The sequence below is a fragment of the Rattus norvegicus genome, chromosome 11 (assembly GCF_021556685.1).
Source record: "Rattus norvegicus strain SHRSP/BbbUtx chromosome 11, alternate assembly SHRSP_T2T, whole genome shotgun sequence".
In the NCBI taxonomy this organism is placed as follows: domain Eukaryota; kingdom Metazoa; phylum Chordata; class Mammalia; order Rodentia; family Muridae; genus Rattus; species Rattus norvegicus.
In genome coordinates, this window is record NC_141544.1 from 78,649,699 (window position 1) to 78,655,274 (window position 5,576).

At 42.1% G+C, this 5,576-nt stretch overlaps 1 pseudogene; it reads left to right on the plus strand.

Moving 5' to 3' along the window:
* The first annotated feature begins 2,150 nt into the window (after positions 1 to 2,150).
* Casp6-ps1 (caspase 6, pseudogene 1) overlaps positions 2,151 to 5,576 on the plus strand; it is a 5,172-nt pseudogene continuing 1,746 nt past the window's right edge.

Sequence of the window (5,576 nt, forward strand, 5' to 3'; positions counted from 1 at the left end):
TGACAATGCTGTGTAGAGCCTCTCCAGAGACTCCAGCTGGTATCCCTCAGCCCCACAGACTTTTTACATTTCTGTCAGTGCCCCAGCTCTGGCTTCTCAGGCTTCTTTGACATTCGTCCATTCTTTAGCCCTTCAAAGTCTCTGTAACCTATAGATAGACGATAGATAGATTATATATATAATATATATATGATAGATTGATTGATTGATAGATGATAGATATAGATGATAAATACACAAATGGTAGACATAGATAGATAGATAGATAGATAGATAGATAGATAGATAGATAGATAGATAGATAGATAGATACATGAGGAACTTCAACATGCTGTTTTGGAAGATATAATTTGTCTCACACTAGAAACACCAACAAATACATTTCCACAGTCTAAGCTGGCATGGTGGCACATGCCTTTAGTCCCAGCGCTAGGAGCCAGAGGCAGGGGGATCTCTGTAAGACAGATAAGTGATAGATTTACTGCGTGAGCACTATTAAGTCATCAATAAAAGATCCTGTGTTTGCTTCAGTCAGAGCTATCAAGGAAAGCAGGGACCTCTGGCAAATTGCTACCAATGAAACCACCAAACTTTATGAATTAGCTAGTCAGTAAATTCTGACACTGTGGAAAACCAGAAATGTTTATTTGTTTATTTGTATTTTTTTTTTTGAGGCAGGGTTTTCTGTGTATTCCGGAATTCACTGTAGAGACCAGACTGCTCATGAACTCACAGTTTCAAACCAGTGTGTTGAAATTATGACTCTCACCTTGTGAATATGATTTTATTTGGACATACAAACTTTGCCAGTAATAGAATCTAGGGAGGTGGTTCAGTGGATAAGAACTTGCTCTAAAACCCAGGGAACTGAGTTCAAATCTCAGCATTCACATAAAAGCCAGGAGTGGCTATGTGCGTCTGTATTCTCAAAGCTGGAGATGGGGGAGATCCTGCAGATCCTGGAGTTCCTGGCCAGCCAGCCTAGCTAAAACTGTGAGCCTCAGATTTGATGAGAGACCCTGTCTCAAAGAGAAATGTGGGGAGCCATAGTGGAAGACACTTGATGCAGTCCTCTGGCTTCCACACGGGGCTTAAACAGCTGAACACATGTTCATACTTTTGTATATACTTGGCATAACTTCAGTTGAGAAAATGTCCCACTAGGTTGGCTTGTGGGGTATTTTCTTGGTTAATGATTAATGTGGAAGGATCCAGTTCATTGTAGTCAGTGTCTTCCCTGGGCAGGTAGTCCTGAGCTACGTAAGAACGCAAGATGAGCAAGCTGTGAGGAGCAAGCCAGTAAACAGCACCCCTCCATGACCACTGCCCTGACTTCCTTCAGTGGTCAGCTGTTACCCACAAGTGCAAGATGAAATAAATCCTTTCCTTCCCAAGTTGCTTTTGGTCATGCAGAAATAGAAAGCCTAAGACACCACATATGCATTCACATAAGTGTTTGTCATTGTCACTGTAATAAAGTTGAGATTACACTGGATTTAGTTGAGCCCTAACCCAGTGACCAGAGTCTTTAAGAAAAAGGAAATTACTAGGTAATGGTTGCACACACCTTTAATCCTAGCACTCAGGAGGCAGAGGCAGGAGGATCTCTGTGTTTAAAACCAGCCTGGTCTATAGAGTGAGTTCCAGGACAGCTGGGGCTACACAGAGAGACTCTGTCTCAAAAAACAAAAAAAAAAAAAAAACAGAAATGAGGAGGAGGAAGAGGTGGTGGTGGAGAAAGAGGAGGGAGAGGGGGGGAAGGAGGAGAATGAAGAGGAGGAAGTCTGTGCACACGGAGGTTTGTGCAGACACTGGGGAATCAAGTCAGCTTGTGACACAGGAGACAGAGTCTGAAGTGATAAACTAGAAGCCAAAATGTGCCCAGAACTGTGTAAAACAGAGGCAGAGGAGTTTCTTCCTTGGTCTTCTTGAAGGAACCAACCCTACTAACATCTTAGTTTCAAATTCCAGACTCCAGGATGACGGAAAAATCTATATTTGTTGATTTGAGTTAAGCAGTTTATTGGCTTTGTTATATCACCCCTAGGAAATGAATTTAGAGAATTAAATGTGTTGTCTGATGAAAATATGGACAAAACCAAAAAGGAGTGCAACTTACCAAGACAATGGCAAGATCATAATTTTTAGGCATGGGCATTGAGGAAGTCTGCACCCTCATCAGTGACAAGCCCAGAGGTGCCAAGTACAGTTTTATTTTATTATTTTATATTATATATGTAGGTATTTTCCCCGCATGTAGGCCTGTGCACTATATGCATGCCTGGTACCCTAGAAGTTCAGAAGAGGAGACTGGAGCTACAGAGAGCTGTGAGCCGCATGTGGGTACTGGTGAACCCAGGTCCTTTGAAAGATAAGCCAGTTCTCTCAGTAGCTGGGCCATCTCTCCACTCCCACTACACTGTTTCTTTCAAAGACAGCTTGCAAAATAAGAACAACTTTTAAAATTTGTAGCGTTTTGAAGAAAATTGAAAGAATACTAATACTTTATGATGTTGAAATTTTACATGAAATTTTGGCCTGTTAGGTGGCTCAGCGGCTCCCTTGCTGAATGAACCGGATGACTTGATCTCAAAGGTGTCCTCTGATCACCGTGCACACCTCTCTCTCTCTCTCTCTCTCTCTCTCTCTCTCTCTCTCTCTCTCGTAAATAAGATTTAGCTTTTTTCTTTTTCTTTTTCTTTTTTTTTTTCTTTTCTTTTTTTTTTTTTTTTTTGTCTTTTGAGACAGGGTTTCTTTGTGTAATCCAGGCTATGCTGGATCTCACTCTGTAGACCAGGTTAGCTTTGAACTCAGAGATCCATTTGCCCCTGCTGGGCTTAAAGGTGTGCACCATCACTGCCTGACTAAGATTTAACATTTTTAATGAAATTTAAGTTGTATGTTTGTAACAGGACTGTGTACACACAATCACACCTGTGTACTCTATGGCTGCACACGGTAAATACAGATAGATAGATAGATAGATAGATAGATAGATAGATAGATAGATAGATGATAGATACATACTTACATACATAGATACATAGATAGATACATAGATACATAGACACAGAGATAAGCAGACAGATAGACAGACAGACAGATGATAGACAGACAGACAGATAGACATAAAATGATTCCCTGAGATGCAAAAGGAAGGTGAGATTTTCTTCATTTTCATTTCTGAACACCTGTCAATGCTCATTCTCTGCATGCTCTTTGGAGATGTGTAGAAACCTGTATGAAGCTCATTTAAAATCTCCTGTCAGTTTTACTCCCTGGGGATGTTCTCACAGAAAGCTGGGAGCCTTGGCTTTGAAATATAGTCAGTAGAGAAGGCTGTATCTTATCTTCCAAATTCCCTGGGAGGGAAGAAGCCTGATTTTGTCTCACATCTGACTCCAGAGATGAGAAAAAATGTATTATTCCTTTGGATTAAAGGCACTTTAGATGGTCACCCCAATTACCAAGGGGATATGGGATGAGCTGTGTGATGTCAAACAGTGTTTTCAAATCTTTTTATTTCAGGACTATTTTCATTTGTCTTGGAAAGTGTGTCACTGGTTTTGGCTGATAACATTAAAAGGTGAGATTTCCTTCTGTCTTTGCTATCTGTGTAGCGGATTGCTTGTAACAAACATCGCTTTGTCTTAGTAGGTGCTCATAATAAGTAATTCCCTGTTTCTTCCTCTTTAAAGCAGTACTTTCAGGATGGGTAGTGTTACCAGGGAAATTGGGGGTCCTTCTCAGAGTTCTTAGTTTCATTAGTAAAAGAATTTAAGAATGGGCTCAGAAGAAAGCTTGAAGGCAGTTTTATTAGAGTTTAATAGGAAGACTGCAGGGCAAGTAAGCTGTAAACCCCAACACCTGGTCCAGGGAGGAAGGTGGAGAGGAGCTAGAAAGCCTGGCTATTTGAGCTAAGCCGGCATGTTTATCAATGTAAGTCAATTCCATGGCGAGGGGGAAGGGTGCCTCTGAGAAACAGTAAGAAGCTCAAGGTGTTGGGGAGAGCATGTCCGGGATCATGTCAGGATCAGAGGAGAAAGAGGAGGAGGAAGAGGAGGAGGGAGAAAGCCAAGTAGGGAAGGAGAAGGAAGAAGAGAAGAGGAGGAAGAAGAGAAGTAGAGAAAGAGGGAGAAAGTCAAGGAAAGAAAGGGAAGAATGAACTGGGGAGGAGAAGGAGAAAGAGGAGGAAGAGGAGGAGGAGGAAGATGAGGAGGAGGAGAAGGAGGAAGAGGAAGAGGAGGAGGAGAAGGAGGAAGAGGAAGAGGAGGAAGAGGAAGAGGAGGAAGAGGAAGAGGAGGGGGAGGAAGAGGATAGAGGAGGAAGAGGAAGAGGAGGAGGAGGCAGAGGAGGAGGAGGCAGAGGAGGAGGAAGAGGAGGAGGATAGAGGAGGAAGAGGAAGAGGAGGAGGAGGAGGAGGAGGAAGAGGAGGAGGAGGAAGAGGATAGAGGAGGAAGAGGAGGAAGAGGAGGAAGAGGAAGAGGAGGAGGAAGAGGAGGAGGTGGTGGTAGTGGTGGAAAAATGAGATAAAAAGAAGAAAAATAGTTACAGATAGACCTTACAGGGCCTTATGGTTGGTCTGTCTGTAGTGACTGCTAATAGCCAATTATTTTGACAACTGTTTTCTATCAAACCTAACCCTTCCTCAAAAAAGAGACCTCAAAAGCCAGTGAGTGTCTGCTCTCTGAAATCCTGACTTTGGAAGAAGAGTCGCTGGCTGGGCAGTTCCAAACATAGCTTGCCTTAATCAGACAGTCATGGACTTGGTCTCCCCAACCCCTGCCCAATTCTAACCACTTTATGGGGAAATAAAATTCTATCGTGTATACATTCCATATCTTTATTTTGATTATTCACTAATCAGCTGATGAACATCTGGGCTGAGTATACTTCCTTGCTTTTGTGATTAGAGCAGTAACAACAGACATGGCCATGTAAGTGTCTCTGTGGTAGGATATAGAGATCTTTGATGTATGCCCAGGAGTGATATATTTGGGTCTTATAGTAGTTCTAAATTTAGTCTTTTGAGAAGCCTCTGTATTGATTTTAACTTTTAAAATTTAATTTTATTATTTTTATTAGTAGTAATTAATTGATTTTTAGGCAGGCTCTCGCTATGTGGTTCTGGCTGCCCTGGAGCTCACTGTGTAGATCAGTCTAGCCTACGACTTATAACGATCCACCTGCCTCAGCCTCCTCGAGTGCTGGTATGAAAGGCATGTGTCACCAGCAGTTTCGTAAGTATTTTATCGAGCATTTTTGTATCTATGTTCATCACGGAACCACAGTTCTAGAGGTAGGAGGATATGGGAGGGAAGAACCTAAAAATGAGGCGACTAAAGTCTCATGGAATAATAGCCAGTTTTATTTCGAGCATCAGCCAGTTTGTACTCTGAGGGTTAAGCAAGGTCACGTGAGGAAAGTTCACACAAATTCAAGCTGTGTGCAACCACAAAGACAGGCGTTGCCTGGAATCATTACACGACAATAATAAGATAATGAATAATCTGACTCTTGGGTTTTTTTTTGGAGTTTTCCCCCCAGCACTCAGAGTCCTCCTCCCAGAACTCCAT